The sequence below is a fragment of the Eublepharis macularius genome, chromosome 9, assembly GCF_028583425.1.
Source record: "Eublepharis macularius isolate TG4126 chromosome 9, MPM_Emac_v1.0, whole genome shotgun sequence".
Lineage (NCBI taxonomy): Eukaryota > Metazoa > Chordata > Lepidosauria > Squamata > Eublepharidae > Eublepharis > Eublepharis macularius.
In genome coordinates this window covers 39163012-39180808 of record NC_072798.1, presented here as the reverse complement: position 1 = coordinate 39180808, position 17797 = coordinate 39163012, and the positions used below count along the sequence as shown (strand labels likewise).

The 17797-nt window shown below is 42.3% G+C and overlaps 1 protein-coding gene across 2 annotated transcripts in view; it reads right to left on the bottom strand.

Annotated features, from left to right (window-relative positions):
- The window catches only part of TNRC6B (trinucleotide repeat containing adaptor 6B), a 161516-nt gene that overhangs the window by 74146 nt on the left and 69573 nt on the right, over positions 1-17797 (bottom strand). The gene's annotated exons all lie outside the window — the stretch shown is intronic.

Genomic DNA, 17797 nt, shown 5'->3' with positions numbered 1-17797 from the left:
GGGTCTCCCAGACTCAGGAATAATATTTTGGAAGTCAGGAATGACTGGGGAGCGGGGCGGTTGTCAATGCAGGCAAAATCCACATTTCTTCTGCTGACACTGGATCCAAGCCCTAATAATTAAAGTAAAGTAAGAATAACCTCCAAGAATTAAACACATTTTCTGCTCTAAGAGAAACTATCATGCTGTAATGCTTTGAATATCATGAGATTTAAAGCACCTAGCTATTTATTTAGTGTGACTAAATGATAAAGTGCTTCATCACAGTTGTAAAATGACTGATCACAGCTGAATACGAAAAATTCTCCATTATCAACATTTGGCTCTAACTTGCTTTTCTGCAACACCAAATCTTGAGTGCAGAGACTGGCAACTTTATAACAGTAAATATCGTAATTTCGCAATGATAAATTCTTTATATATTTATGTTATTGAGAGCCCACCTTTCTCACTGAAACTTAAGGCAGATTACACAGTATAAGTCAATACAATCAACAGCAGGGACATTCAGTAAACATTGCAATAGGGAATGGGTTACAGAAATTTGAAAACAAGCTGAAATCTGATATCGAGCTGAAACAATGCTAAAGCAAAACAATCAATTTGACATGGTTCAAACTTATAGCAACAGACAGAACACAGTAGTATAGTTGACAGTCCTTATTCCTTTAACCAAAACACCTCTTTGAACAGTTTCCTTACCACACAGCCCTATTACCTGTGTACAAAAGACCCTCTCGGATAATTTAATTTTACCTAGTTTGCAGAAAAACAGGAGAGTGGGAGGTTTCATGACCTCTTCAGGCAGGCCATTCCATAAGGTGAGGGACCACCATCGAAAATGTGAGTGTACGGACAGGTGTGATTTCACCCATATATACACACACGTTGAGGCATTACAAATGCCTTGCATCCAAGTAGCACACTTGTGACTTTGTTTCTAGATTCCAAAGTTGTGTACTACTGTAAGACTACCAACCAAAATATCACAAAATAGTGCGCAAGCTTTTGAATTCATCAGAATGCATTCAACATGGATATCCACAATCCATGTCCATCTATATCTGGATCTAAGTAATGCAAAGAAAGGTCAGAAATGTTGGTGTAAATATGCTGTCTCTTCTTTTCTGTTGCGGAGATTCCGTTACTATTTCCTGGCTGAGTGACTAAAAAGCATTCATTTGATAGCAATCATAGAACCCTTACATGGAACACATGAATTATACAGAATCAGAATGAGTTTCCTGCCTATTAAATTTGTTGTGTGTTACTGGTAAAATATGAAAGGAAGAAATATAAAGATGTAAAGTTTCTGGAAATTTAGAAGCCAAGAGAAAAACAGTTTGCCTTTTCCCCCCAGAAAAAACCCAGACATTTTGAGAAACACTGAATTAGATGCAATAATTAGTTTACTATCAATCCTATTTTTAACTGACTGCCACATAAAATACATAATTTATAATTTAGCATATAAATTGTATTGGTTGGCATATTTGTGTAATTTAGAAGTTACAAAAATCTTCATTTCCCATAAGAAAAATCGCAAGTATATCCAGCACTTGAGAAAGAGCTGCAAACTGTTGCACCCTATGATACTGTAGCCCCTGTATGTTTAATGTTTGCTATCTGAGGGGGGCGGGGACTGAAAGAAGAAAAGCTAGAAAACAAATTCTGCAGTTAGAAACAAAAGAAAGCATATATGAACAGCAACTCTCTCAAGAGAATCACAATAGGACTACCAACATGTTTGGATATTAAGCTAAACCTTGTAACAGTGAAAACTCTTTAATAATGTGTTATCATTGAACACATAACAGTATATTAATTCTTGCCAATATTATTTACATTTAAATAAAGTGTTTTATAAGTTTACAGTATAACTTTTTCACTGCTCTCCCAAATTTCCCAATTTTTCCACTGGAAAAAACGAAGAAAATCCTCAAGATCTTTGATCTTTTCATGCTATTCATTTTGAGCATGAGAAAAATTTACTTATTCTAAAAGAGAAAGCATTTCAAAGATTTTCCCTTCAGTGCTCCCTGAAATTTTTGCATTAGAAAAACTGAAAAAAGTCCTTGAAGAAAAAAACACACGTGCACCCTCCACATTCCTCCCCCCAGGTTTTCACATCTCTGAAGAAATAGGAATGCAATGTCTGTGTCAATGTCAGAAGTTCCCAGGGGATTGATCGATCGATCGATTGATTTATAGTCTGCCTTTCTAACTGAGATCCAAGGCAGATTATACAATGCAAGTGAAAATACAATATAATGAACAGCTAGGACATTCACTGAGCAAACTACAATAATCAACAGCAATCAGGACATTCAGTGACAGACATACAATAGGGTATGGTAGCAGAAAATTTGAAAAACAAACAAAGCTGAGCACAAACTTGAAATCTTTCTAAAATAAAGCATAAAAATTTACATGGCAAGTTCGCCAATGTGGTAGGAGCATGTCTAAATCAGCAGACAGTACCCAACAGAGTATTGTATAGTCCCTATCCCTATCAATTCATCTCTCTGAGCTACTTCTTACAACACACCTCTATAATCTGGGTATAAAGCCTTCCTGAATAATTCAGTTTTCATAGCTTGCGGAAAGCCAGGGGAGCGGGTGCTTTCCAGATCATCCCAGGCAGGCCGTTCCATAAAATGGAGACCACAAAAAAAGTGCATGTGTGGACAGCTGCCGATTTTGCTCAACTTCAGGGTGGTATCTGTAAAAGGTCCTGTCCAGATGAGTGAAGCTGCTGTGGAGGAACATAGGGGGAAAGGTGGCTGCACAAAAATATGAGCGACCAGGCCACATATGGCTTTGAATGTGAAAGCCATGGCCTTGAATTGAGCTTGGTAACTGATTGGAAGCCAATGGAGTGACTGCAGAATGGGAGTGATATACATGCTCCATCTAGCTCCGGAGAGTAAATGAACTGCAGCGTTCTGCACCAGCTGGAGTCTCCAAGTCTACTTTGAGGGGAGACCTACATAAAGTGCATTACGGTAGCCTAGTCTCATAATTACTGTGCCATGAATCCAGATGGCCAGATCAGCTGTGTTAAGGTAGGGGGCCATCTTCTAGGCTAGTCTGAGTTGTGAGAAGCTCTTCTTTGCAACTGCATTTACTTGCTTCTCTAGCAGCAGCACTGGGTCTAGTCAAATCCCTAGGCTCTTAACTGAGTCAGCCAGGGTCAACTGAACCCATCAAAGGTTGGAAGCACAATGTCCTTCAAGTTCTTTGATTTTCCAACCAGCATCACTTCCATAGTGTCTGGGTTCAATTTCAATTTCTTTGCTTTCAGCCAACTGACAACAGCTGTCAAGCAGTGACTCAATATCTCTACTACATCACCAGGGGATTTGGATAATGAGATACAGAGCTGGGTGTCATCTACATATTGATGGCATCCAATCTCATAGCTATAGATGACTTTTCCTAAAAGCTTTACATAGAGGTTGAATAACATGGGGAGAATAAGATTGCGCCTTGTAGAACTCCCCACAATAAATTCTCATTCTGAGGATAACTGGTCTCCAATAGCTCTTTGAGTTATCCCATGAGAAACTATTTAAACCAGACCAGGGCACATCCTCTGATACCTACTTCTGCTTCCAAATGCCTCAGCAGGATGGTGTGGCCTACTGTGTTGAAGGCTATGAACAGATCCTGGAGGAGGAACAATGAAGCATGGCCTTCGTCTACAATCAGGTGGAGGTAATCAACATGAGCCTCCAGAGCAGTCTCTGTCTCATACCCTGGTCTAAAACCAGACTGAAAAGGGACCAAACCGCCAGAGTTGTCCAAGAAGGCCTGGAGTTCGTTAGCTATTGCTCTCAACCACTTTGCCCAGAAAGGATATATTAGTGACTGAGTGATAATTAGCTACATCGTATTTCTCTGGGAGTCTGAACGACTAATACAACTGATAGTGTTGTGGGACGTGAGGGCTGCAAAGCCAACCCCTGGTAGGGAATCCAGGCCAGGGCACTGGACACATGAACACTATGAAACTGGGGATATGAGGGGGGGTATAGGCTAGAAACCCATAGTGTCCTCATTCCACAGGTGGAAGTGCTGTACACTAAAAATGAAGCACCAGGGAAATGCAAAAAGTTAACAAGGGGATGCACTCCTACTTTGAATATCTTTCAAGATCCAATAAAGAAGTGGAAAGTTTAGAGTTGTCTGAGTCTTCACAGAAATTAGTTCTAGAGATCTATTTAAATAATCTTTATTAATTGTAAAAAGTTTAAAACATTAAATTTATTAAAATTAAATCTTTTTATTTTAAAATAAAATAAAAGTAAGCCTAATACATAACAAACATAACAATAGTGAAAAGGGTTTCCAAATATATAAAAATAAGTCCTTCCACAGCTGTCTTTATGCCATATGTTCAAATAAAGTTCAGATAAAGCTGTAAGGTCCTCCATCTGCTGAATTATGAGAGGTGGGCATCTGTCTCACCAATGCTGTAATACAAGTCTTTTAGCTACAGTAAGGGCACAGAGGGTCCATTTTGTTGACCATCAGGATACAAGCTGGCAATTTAAAAGTATATAAACAAAGATCAGTGGGTATTCCAATACAAAATTAATATGAGTACTAACTTCCTCCCAAAGGTTCAATAACTGGGCATAGCCAGAGCTTATTTTTAAGAGATGTGATCTGTGATCTACAGTGCCTGCAACCAGACACTTTACTAAAAAGGAGCTGTGGTGTCCAATATATCCTAAACATATTTTTTTTGCTGAATAAGTCACAGCTTAATATCCGTAGCAGTAATGGATACTGCTTTTAAGGTCTTATCTCTTGGCTTTGGAAAAACTGGGTGATCTAACGCCTAATTCCATTCATTTCTAAGATTCTGTATATCACATTCATTAACTGACATCAAATATTTATAAACAAATATTGTAAGTTTCAGTTTTTGCATTCTTACCACTTAAAGAATAGAATGGAATAGAAGATTGAAGTTCTGAAATAAACAGTAAAAGATCATCTGCATATAGGATAATGTTAAGTTCCAAAATGTTATGTACAAAGCTATGAATATTATTATATCTAATGGCAAAAGCCAGGGGTTCTAGACATAGATCAAAAATGAGAGGAAAAAGAGAACAAACTTGACTAGTACCCCTCTCAAGAGGAAATGGTGCAGAAAACACATTAGTCAATAACCTGTATCTAGATGAATAAATAATTTTAATCCACTTCGAAAATTGTAAATTAAATCTTCATTTCCATTCACTGAAAAATGCACTAGGATAGTCAAGCCTAAGATAGTAAATACTTTTGAACAGCCTTACTGTAACTCACTCTATGCTGAGCTACCCCTGGGCCTGATCCGGAAACTGCAACTGGTCCAGAATGCAGCGGCGCGGGTCCTGACTGGTATATCTTACCAGTCACATATCACACCTGTCCTGCGCCAGCTGCACTGGCTTCTGGTTGAATTCCGAATCAGGTTCAAGGTATTGGTTCTTACTTTAAAAGCCCTGAGCGGGTTGGGACTGGCATATCTTCGGGACCGCCACTCCCTGAACGTTCCACGGAGACCGCTTTGATCAGCGGATAAATGTTTACTGGTGGTCCCCAGCCCTAAGGAAGCTTGCCTCACTTCAACCAGGGCCAGGGCCTTTTCAGTCCTGGCCCCAGCCTGGTGGAATGCTCTGTCAGTGGAGACCCAGGCCCAGCGGGACATATTATTGTTCCGCCGGGCCTGTAAGACAGAGCTGTTCCACCAGGTGTTCAGTGGTTGAAGGGGGCAGTGCCATGTCAGCCTCCCACCTTCGAGGGGGGGGGTTTTCTCCTCACCATTGCATTTGGTTAATTTATTTCATTATTGTTTTGTATATTGATTTTAGTATTGTTGTTTTCTTGTTTTTATTGATTTTAAACTGTTCACTGCCCAGAGCCCCTGGGAATGGGCGGTATATAAATTGAAATATAAATAAATAAAATATAAAGTAGATAAAGCACCCTTGTGTGGGACAGAAAAACTTTCCAAGGTCAAGCTGCAAACCAAAACTGTTTGAAGTGCAGCAGAGATATAGGACTTCACGGAGCTGAAAGCACTATGGAATCCTATTAGCTGACTCCAATCTTGGGCCACATATTGCTAATAACTTAAGGGGTAAATGGACAATCCACCTCTGAAGCCAACCACATATAACAGTGAGTGAACAAAGACAAACATTCCTATGTGGTAGTTCTATTTCTTTTAATTTCCCATTCACTTCTCACTGAATTACTTTGTGAGCACATTGATGAGCAAGAAAGGGGAAGTATCATTTGATGTCCTTCATCCACACTAGTTATATTGCAAAAACTATAAATTGACGATTCTGGCAGCTGAGTAATGCTATTTATTTGTTGCATCTTACTGTATCTGAAGGATTTTTCCAATGCTTATTTTGGTTCAGATACAATGAAAGGAAAATGATAATTTTTAAACTAACAACAATCCTGAAGTAAACAAGGGGACTATTGTCAGCAAGACCACAATTCCTCCTAGCTCACTCTCTCACATTTGTGCTTTTAAAGGAGCAAATCTGTTACTTTCTGAACTTGCACATATTAGAGCTCCAAATGCAGCCTATGGAACCCATCAGTTGTCAAATCTTCTATTTTCTTCTCTTATGTACTGGAAAGCCAACAAAGTTAGCTACATTTCTGAACTAGTACCACAGAGATGGAAAGGTGCCCAGCAATCTAGTATTCCACACACACACACACCCGCCAACATAGTTATGGGAGGGAAGAAACTACAGAAGATTGACTCCAAATTGATCCATCCAGCAAGGCCAGACAGCTTGTAACCTAATTAGCATAGTCCCTATTTAAGACTTTCAAGCTCATTTGTTTTAAAGAATACTCAACACTTTGTCCGTATTTCTTACCCTAATGCAGAGTTCCTATTCAAAGAGCCAAGTCTTGCAACTTTTTTCTCTGTAAATGGGTGGGAAATGCTAATTTTTCTAAAGCTATAGAACAGTTTCCCTGAGAAAGTAACCCAAAAATGAATCTTAATGAGAAACAGACTAAAAAATAGGAATCTTATTTTTATTTGCTACAACTTTAACAGCTGTCCAAAGTTATCAGTGCAGAATTTTAGTACATTCATTCATAACCACTATACAAAAATTAACGCAAAAGTGCATATTTGCCATGAAAGCCCCAAGTATGCAGTTAAAATCATGAAAAGCTCAAACAAAATATGTGTTAGCTCCAAATCCAATGCACCTTAAGTGATTTACTTTAAACGACAGTCAACTCCAATGAACCCACAGCTACTTTTAATTTTATACTGTCCCATCAGTTAGTTCCTTCAAAACGAAAAAAGAATATTTACTATACCTCTGCCTACTAGGCAAACTGCTGAAGAAAATAACTGTTATACATAACATGGATGTCAGCCAGCTCGCCAGGCCAAGGAAACATTACTCCAGTACATATTGTCTGCACCCATACTAGTCTTGGCACAACAAAGCAAGAAAGGAAGAATGACTTCTTCCACCAAATCAGCATACTGTTTAATATGATCATGTTTGCAAAACCTGAGGTAAGTAAAACAAATATATTTTAAAGATATACATCAGCCTTCAAAATCCAAGGTCTAATGAAAGCTTAGCTTCCATCCCATCCTTTGTTTGATAAGGGACAATGCAATATCTATGTGTAGGTTATACCAACCATTGCCTAAAGCCTGGGTATTGACACCTTAGGCCAAATGAAATTGACCAAAGGGACCTTTTCATACAAATCTATTTGATGAAGTGCCATGGTGAAGTCACATGTACACAACAGGTGAACTCAATCCAAGGGAGAAAAAACCCACTGCATATTAAACTGTGAGTTCAAATATGGTCTCTTGTATCTATTTAAAATCACTGACCACAGCACCCTAGCATACTTATCTAGATCAAAATATGTTAAAATTATGAAGAAACCATTACACTGTTGTTCAACATATAATGGTTATTTCAGGAATGTCTCTTCACCTTACAGTCTTCAGGCTTGCACTTTTTCTTTTTTCTAGAGTTCTATAATTTACCAGCAGGCTGCAGCTGCAAAATGGTTCTCCTAGGAGTCAAAGTCCATTAGCAATATCTGCTGCACTACATCCACTGCAGAATTTATTCATACAAGTACACATGCACATTTGACTTGTTCTACGACAGGATTCCAACTTCAAATTCTAAAAATGCTATACAAAGATATGCCAAAGGCAGCCAATTTCACTACCAATACATATGTGAGCCAATATGATTTAACTGTGGGTTAAGGATAGATCATGATCTACTTTCTGACCACCCCTCACTTAAGATCTTCAAAGCATGCCCTGTTCAAGATGCACCACCCAGTGACAACCAGATCCATGAATGTTATGACACACTATCAATAGAATTGCCTGCATGATGTTTAACCCAGCAAGCTCACTCACAAATTTTTGGACACTCTTAGAAACAGCTTGTTGCTTACTCACCAATCATGACTTGAAGCTGACTGTATGTCTAATAGAAGCTGTGTCCCAAGTGGTTTTTCAAAAGAATCAGTTATGTTTTATTCTAATAGTATTTATTTATTAATACTAATGGTTATTAGTATTAATAAATGGTTAATGCATTCTTTTGTATGCAAGCAATTTTAGGGTTTTTTTTCCTTAGCTAAAATGCAAGATAAAATTCTCCAATACTAATTTGTATAAATACAAAGCAGTTAAATGTTATAGTCCAGTATTTCCCAAAGTACCTTAATCTTTCTACTAACTCATCTTGCAATTTGTGAGTGTACACAGCAAGGCTGTTAAGACTCTGAAGGAAATGTACTACAGATAAGCAGGAAAGTAAAGTGCATGACCATTTTATGAAATGGTCTTCTAATCTGTTGAGATAAAGAGGAGAGACAGGAGGTTTAAGACAGGTCAGCAAGTAAAATGCTTGTGAGCATACAGGAGATCTGCACATAGCCTACTAAGACTGGAGTCACATTACAAAAACAGCTGGCATTACAACTATTTTAGTTAGCCCTCAAGATTTTCATTTAGTCTATGCACATTTACACAAAGTTTGAAATGCAAAGATACTTAGGAGATATACAGTGCAATCTTAAGCAGAGCTACACCAATTCAAGACCACTGAAATCAATGGGCTTCGACTTGAGTAACTGTTCTTAGGATTGCACTGGTAGTGTGCGTGTGTGTGTGTGGGTGCATTGTAAATAACATTCTCCAGGATGTCCAAGTTGTACTGAAAACATAAACCAAGTAGCAAATCACTAGCTCTCTGAAACAAGGACCATTTCTGCATGTCCTTAAAGGGACAGCCCACTCACTGAACACTGGCAGTTTTTCCACTTCACTCCAGACGTCTATGTTTTCAAAAAGGTTGCAGGCTGTTTGGCTTCTGTTTTTTCGTCGCCAAACAAATAGAAGCCAAATAGCCTGCAACCATTTTGAAAACCATTTTGAAAACCATCTGGAGTGAAGTGGAAAAGCTGCCAGCGTTCGGTGAGTGGGCCGTCCCTTTAAGGACCTGCAGGAACAGCCAAGGTATGGCCAACAATTAAAAACTCAAGAGGCATTAGCTGTGCTAGTCTGTAGTAGCAAAATCGGAAAGAGTCCAGTAGCACCTTTAAGACTAACCAACTTTACTATAACATAAGCTTTCGAGAATCACAGTTCTCTTTGTCCGATGCATGGAGGACAGGAAGAAACTGGTCAGATATATAGGTGGAGAAAGAAGGGAGGAAGGAGTAGATGCAATCAGTAGCTTCTGATAATGGAATCAGTTACTTCTGATAATGAGATAACCATTCATAGTCTCTATTCAGTCCAAGCCTGACTGCATCAAATTTACATATGAATTCCAATTCAGCAGCTTCCCGTTGGATTCTGGTTTTGAAAGGTTTCTACTCTTTCCTCCCTTCTCCACCTATATATCTGACCAGTTTCTTCTTGCCCTCCATGCATCTGACGAAGAGAACTGTGATTCTTGAAAACTTATGCTATAGTAAAGTTGGTTAGTCTTAAAGGTGCTACTGGACTCTTTTCAATTAAAAACTGAATGTAAAATTAAAATTTCAATATTTAAGTTATAGGCACAGCACAACAGAGGTGGAAATAAGAATGTCCAATTTCTGAGCAACAAGTGATTTGCAGTTTCTGCTTTGAAACTGTGGCCAGCTGGGAGATTTCTTCTCCACCAACACCCTCCCCCCACCTCAAACTAAAAATTGCTTTCCCTAGACTAAATAGCATCATTTCAAACATCGGAGTAATTTCTGAAGATTAGTTTCCTCACAAAAGCTTTATTAAAGGTTATCAATAAATGTATCTTTTTGAAGTAGAACTTAATCCTATAAGAGAAATAGTTCAACTCTATGCATGCTTACTCAGAACTTGTTTTTTTAAATTACCACTATTAACACTTGAAGCCAGCTGGGTGACCTTGGGTCAGTCACAGCTCTTTCAGAGCTCTCTCTGCCCCACCCACCCTCACAGGGTGATTGTTGTGGGGATAGTAACACACTTTGTAAACTGCTCTGAATGGGTGTTAAATTGTCCTGAAGGATGATATATAAATCTATGATGATGATGATGATGATGATGATGATGATTACTACTGCTGCTGCTGCTGCTATTACTATTATTATTACTATTATTCACAAAGTAGCAATAAAATGACAGGATAGTGATATGAGCAACAAAACGGAAGATTTGTATTCACTTACCGTGAAGCTTCCTTCTCGGTGGTTGGGAAGTGGGTCAGTCTGACTGACGAGAAGTAGCTCCTCCTCTGCCTCAGGGTCGGTCGAATCAACGATCCTCTAGGAGGAGGGCTCTTCCCTGGAACACCAGTTCTTTTCCAAGCCCTCTAGACTCTACTGTTTTACTCAGTCTCTCCATGCCAACTGTCTCTGTAAACAAACTGAACACTCACATAACATTTTAACCATAATTCAACATTATAACTCTCAACTAGGGCAGGTTTGACTGACCCACTTCCCAACCACCGAGAAGGAAGCTTCACAGTAAGTGAATACAAATCTTCCGCTCTCCTGTGGTTGGAAAGTGGGTCAGTCTGACTGACGGGATATACGTCTAGCAGTACTACATAGGGCGGGCAAGAAACACATTCATAGAGCGTGCTGTAGCACCCCCCTGCCGAATGCTGCCTCAGCTGAAGCTACCTTATCCACCTTGTAGAGTTTAGTAAAAGTATGAACTGACTTCCAGGTAGCCGCCCTACAAATCTTATCCAAAGACGGAAAGGTCCTATACGCCGCTGACATGGCTGCCCCCCTCAAAGAGTGTGCAGTGATTCCCTCTGGAGGGGTAAGCTGTCTAGCCTTATATGCTAGTGTAATGCAGTCCCTAAGGCACCTACTCAGAGTAGCGGTGGATAACGCTTGTCCCAAAGAACTCTTCCTAAAGGAGATGAAAATGTTCTCCACCTTTCTAATCTTCTTAGTCCTGTCTATGTAATAACTAAGCGCCCGCTTAACATATAGTTTGTGCCATTCCTTCTCCTTTTCGTGTCTAGGGTTCTCACAGAATGATGGTAGGACAATATCTTCCCCTCTGTGAAAGGCGGAGTTAACCTTGGGAATAAAGGTTGGATCGGGTCTCAGTACTACTCTGTCATTATGAAATATGCATAACTCCTTGTTTACAGACAAGGCCCTAATCTCAGACACCCGCCTAGCCGAGGTAATCCCCACTAGAAATAATGTCTTAAAGGTCAACTCCTTAAGGGAACAAGTAGCCATGGGTTCAAATGGCCCTTTAGTGAGAGCATTTAGCACCCCGTTTAGGTTCCACGTAGGGAACCTATGCACCTGAGGTGGGTTAATTTGCATAGTCCCCTTGAGGAAATGCTTGACATGTGGATGATTGCTGAGGAGTACCCCACTCTTAGATCCCCTAACTGCAGAAATGGCTGCTGTCTGAATTTTTAGGGTACTGGTGGTGCTAAGTCCCTTGTCCAGTCCTTCCTGAAGGAATACAAGTATTTCCCTCACAGAAGCAGCAAGCAGATCAACGTCCCTCTGTCTACACCAAGCGTAAAATGTCTGCCATGTCCTATTGTAGCTTTTGTTAGTGGACCTTCTTCTGGAGGCCAACACAGTGGAAATCACACTGACTCCATAACCTAGGTCTGACAGCTGTTGACGCTCAATCTCCAGGCTGTTAATTTCAATGATACTGGATCTGGATGTAACATCTTTCCCTGATAGAGTAGATCCTTCCACTGTGGTAGGCCCCACGGTTCCATGATAGACAGTCGCCTCAATTCCTGGAACCAGGGCCTCCTCGGCCAGAAAGGCGCAATTAGTATCACCTCTGCCCGCTGCTGTACTACTCTTTGGAGTACTCTGTCCAGTATCCTTATTGGTGGAAAGGCGTAGAGAAGAGCCTGGGGCCAAACTTCTTCAGTGCATCTGTTCCTGACGCCCCCTGTTCTCTTAGTGAAGAATTTTGGTAGTTGTGAGTTCTCGCTTGAAGCGAACAAGTCCACTTCCGGGTTCCCGAACCTCCTGCATACCTGGGAGAAAACTTCCCTGTTCAGCATACACTCCGCTTGGTCGACACTGTTCCTGCTCAGCCAGTCCGCCATCGTGTTTTGCATCCCCGCCACATGTATGGCCTTCATCGATTCCAGGTTCTGTTCTGCCCAAAGCATGATTTCCTCCGCCTCCCTGTTCAGGTTCCTGTACCTGTTTCCTCCTTGTCTGTTCACGTACGCTTTGGCTGTCGTGTTCTCTGTTTGTATCAGGATATGGTGTCCTTTCAGTACATCCTGAAGTTCCCATAATCCCATCTTGATGGCCCTCAGTTCCAGCCAGTTTATGCTGTTTTGTCTTTCTTGTACTGACCAGGGACCTTGTGCTATGTGGCTCCCTATATGTGCTCCCCATCCGGTCAGACTTGCATCCGAGAGTCAGCACCTTCCTCGCCGGTTCTCTGAGAGGAATCCCTTCTTGGAATCTGTTCGGTGCCGTCCACCAGCTCAGTTCCTCCTTTAGTGAATCTGGTATCGGTATGCGTTTGCGCCCCCTGCGCGCTATGACCCGTTGGAATGGTCGTAATAGTCTCTGTAGCGATCTGGAATGAAATCTGGACCACACTAACGCATCCTGGCTGGAGACCATCATTCCCAGGAGCTTGGTTAACAGCATGACTTCCGCTGCTGCCTCCCCCTGGATTACCTGAATCAACAACCTGATCTTTACTTGTCTCTCTTCCGATAAGAACATCCTGTCCAGGACAGTGTCTATGGTCACTTCCAGGTGCGTGATCCTTTGACACGAAGAGAGTTTGCTTTTGCTCTTGATGATTACAAAGCCGTGTCTCTCCAGGCATGAGATGGTTGTTTGCACATCTTCCACCCCCTTCTGAAGAGAAGGGGTCTTTATTAAGATGTCGTCCAGATAGGGAAAGAGATATACCCCTTCTAGCCTGAGGAATGCCACCAGGGTCACTAGCACCTTTGTGAAAACTCTGGGGGATGACTTGAGCCCGAAGGGGAGAGCCCTGTATTGGAAGTGTTCCCCGTTGTATGCAAAGCTAAGGTATGGCCTGTGTCTTTCCCTTATAGGGACATGTAGATAGGCCTCCGAAAGATCTATGGATGCCAGAAAATCCCCCTTCTGGATGGCTCCCGTTATAGATCTCATCGTCTCTATCTTGAACTCGGGTGACGCAATGAATTGATTCAGCCAGCACAAGTCCAGAATTGCTCATATGTCTCCATTCTTCTTTGCTACAGTGAAGAAAATTGAGTACACTCCCTAGTTCCAATAAGGGGTAGGTACCGGTTCTATGGCTTTGATAGATAATACATGATGAATGGCTCCCATCATTTGTAGATGTTTTGATTGTAAAGGCTTTTTCTGAACGCTGACTATTCGATTCGGGGGAAGGGACTGGAACTCCAGAGAATAGCCCCTGGATACTGTCTCCAGCACCCATTTGTCCGTGATTGTCATCTCCCATTGTGGGGCAAATTCCTGGAGTCGTCCCCCGATCGGTATGGACGTAGGTAGGCCATAGTCATGCCTGCTGATTCTTTTTCTGGCTCTTTGCTTGCTGACTGGTCTTCCAGAAGGAGAAGGATCCGTTATCACTTCTGGGCCTCGGTTGCCATCTGGTCTTGTAAGATCTAGTTGAGCTCTGTCTGAAGGGGCGCTTGGAGTCACGAAAGGAATGTCTCTCTTTAGTCTTCGCTTCCTTTCTCTTTGATGGAAGGACCTTCTTCTTCTCTGTGTCCTCTACCAAGTATTTGTCTAGGGCTTCTCCAAATAGTTTAGTCCCCATAAATGGGATCGCTGCTACCTTGCTCCTAGCAGGGGGATCCACGTCCCAATTTCTCAGCCAGGTGTTCCTTCGAGCTGCGACATTGAAGCCCATCGCTCTGGAGGCCATCTGGAATGCGTCCATGGTAGCATCTGCTGTGAAGGCTATGGCCAGGGCTATCTTCTTGACCTCATTCTTAACTTCCTTCGGCACTTCTCTTCCTGCCGCTGCCAGATTAGATGCCCAATTATAGGCTGCTCTGGCAAATAATGATCCAGTAGCTGAGGCTCTGAGCGAGGCAGCTGATGCTTCAAATTCCCTCTGCAAGGCTTGTTCAATTTTCTTATCCGAGGGATCCTTGGGTATGCCTTCTGCATCCATTGGCAGTACAGATGTGGTAGCCAGACTGGTTACTGGATCATCCACCACCGGCAGCTTTAGTTTCCTTGCAGCCTCCGGGGCTAGGGAGTAAAACATATTAAACACTGATTGGTATGTTTTAGGCTTCGCTGGATTTTCCCATTCTGCCTTTAACACACTATGAAAGATTGCTGGTAGAGGCACTCCTGTGTGTGAAGCACTCACTTTAGGAAGCACTTTCTCCAAGCCTTGAGGGAAAGCCGGGTCTAGTTCCTCTTTTCCCATTTTTGTCTGAGTAATTTCTAGGGTTCTCAGGACTTTTGGAAGCATTTTTGGAAAGACCTCCTGGGGAAAAAAATCTGGTTTGTATCACTTCCCCATTATCCTACTGTTCATCAGAAAGCTCCCCTTCCTCACTGTCAGAGTGATGGTTAGAAAGCTCAGAATCTGACTGGATCTCCTCTGAAAGACTGGAATCTTCTTCCAGATACCTCACTTGCCTTTTGCTTTTCTTAGCTTTAGGAGGGGTAGAGTAGTGTTTGGACCTGGGCCTCTTACTTGGCCCTAGGGAAGGCTCTTTCTGTGATGTTCCCTGATCCTTAATACTGTCCATAATTTCTCTAAACCCTTTTTTGAGTTCTGTCCTAATCCATGTCAGTAGGTTTTCTTTGGCCTCAGGCCCTGCAAGATCTAACTGGCTGCCTTCCTGGCCTAATCCACTGTGGCCTAGTGAAGGTTGAGTTGAGGCAAGAGAATATGAAGATTCCAGGCCCTCGGCCCTGTCAGAAGCCGTGCTAGGCCCTTCCATGTCTTTTTTGGACGCCATTCCCGCCAAAACTCACTCCCGCCTAAGGTGAAAGGGGGGAGGGGGAGGGGGGAAACAGAGAGAGAAAACAACAAGTGGGTCTATCAGCACTGTATGGGCTTCTGAAGAACAGGTTCCCCAGCCGTGCATAGCCCCGGTGTCACTGCCCTCCGATCCCAGTGCCCTACAGGGTCACTTACCGGGATTCAGAAGGTACAAAGGCTCTGGCTACCACTGCCGCCGGGGCGTGCTTCTGCGGGATTGCCTATTCAGTTGGTGCGGCGCTCCCCTGCTTCGCTGCACTCTTGCCGCGCGCCTCCTCAACCTCCCCTTCTACTCCGACTATCTGTTCTGGCATCCCCCTGCGAAGCGCGCACGAGTGCCTGCCGGCTCGTCTCAGCGTCAGCTTCGCTTTCCTCTGCCGCGGCGAAACGCTGCCGCTTTTTGGCGCCAAACAGGGGCTCTCCGCCGCTGCAGCTACAAACGGCTGGAAAAAAAAACCCTTTGGAGGGGGCGGGAGGGAGAGTTGGGGTGGAGGGACAAGCCCTTCCTTTTCCCCAAGAGGCGTTTCTATCTTCTTTCTTCTTTTCTTTTTCTTTTTGGGTCGGTGCTCAGCAGAGCACAGCGACTCAACTCCCTGCAAGAGCAGGGCCGGCAAAAAACTGGTGTTCCAGGGAAGAGCCCTCCTCCTAGAGGATCGTTGATTCGACCGACCCTGAGGCAGAGGAGGAGCTACTTCCCGTCAGTCAGACTGACCCACTTTCCAACCACAGGAGAAGTTGAATTCTTTTAGTGAAAGTGTTGTAGAGAGTGCTGAAAGGATAGGCCAAAGAAAATCAGTACACGTTTGGATATGTTAGGGAATGGGACAAAAGAGAGGGACAAGTACCTGTTTGAGAGGAGGCATAGAAACAAAAGGAAGTAGCAGTCAGAAGAGAATAGGAACAGGGGAGCACGTGGAGAGGTTAGTCAAGGATAGGGAAATCAACCTACCAAGTGAGAAAAAATCAGAGTAAAAAGCATAAGAGGAGAATTGGAAGAGAAGGATGGTAATTGATCAAAACACTACAACCATAAAATGAATGTGGCAATGTTCTGAGTGGAGAGAAAGTAGAGAGGTAATTGTGTACATATTATATGGCACCAAAATGACAAAGTAGTACCAATGATTCCAAGACCTAGCATGGATTAAGGTTGTACAACTGGGGCACCCACAAAGACTTGTGGGGTGAATGGACCATTGGATACTCACTGTGAAGAGTCCTTCTCTGAGGAAAGGAGGACATCTTGATGGGTGACTCCCACCCTCCATTCAGGGAGGCAGGAACAAGTTTTCTACTTCCTGTATTCCTAGTGAGAGTCACCCTTTCAGTTTTGGCAACTCCAAAAGCAGTTATAGCATCATAATTATGAATGCAACACTCTAGAATTGAGTAACAAGGAGAAAGGTGAGTAACAAACAAGGGGAAACAACAGGACAGGAAGTGAATTTGTCAGGAAGAAGAGAGTGAAAAGACAATGACTTTGGGAGGGGAAAGATATCCTTCTTTCCTCAGAGAAGAAGGACCCTTCATTGTGAGTATCCAATGGTCTGTTCTCCCTCTGAGGCGAAGGACATCTTGATGAGACCTCCCAGAACAGTGTCCCTATTTTCTGGGTAGGTCATTGTCATCTGGTCATAAGATATGTTGTAATACTCTTCCGTCAAATGCTGCATCAGCTAAGTCGTAAGTGTTCACCTTATAGTGTTTAACTAAGGTAGATACAGATGACCAAGTAGCTGCCTTGCAAATCTCTTAACTGTAGCATGTCTGGCAAATGCTGCACTGGTTGCAGTACTTCATATTGAGTGAGTAGTAATCCTAGCTGGTATATCTAGTTTTTGAATTTTGTGTGCTTCAATGATGCATGCCTTGAGGTTACTGCTCATGGCAGATTTAGACATCCTAATTCCTTTATTCGGTGAGCATACAGAGATAAATAAGGGAGCAGTTTTCCAGACTTGGTCTGTTCTATAAAGAAATGCTTTTAGAATAAGTCTTATGTCCAGAGTATGCCACATTTCTTCTTTGGGATGAAAAGTATTTGGTCAACTCATAGTAGACATAATTCCAGTGATCTGTGGGAGATACCACTTTTGGTATGAAGGTAGGATCTGTTATCAGGATCACTTTGTCCTTGTGTAAGACACGTAGCTCAAGCTAATTAACAGGGTACTGGTTCCAATTCCCTTCTTGCAGATGTAACTGCGGAGAGGAACAAAGCCCTCTAGCACATAAGAGGAATTTTCTTGATAGGCTCTTGAAGGGGTGTCTGGTAACAGCAGACAG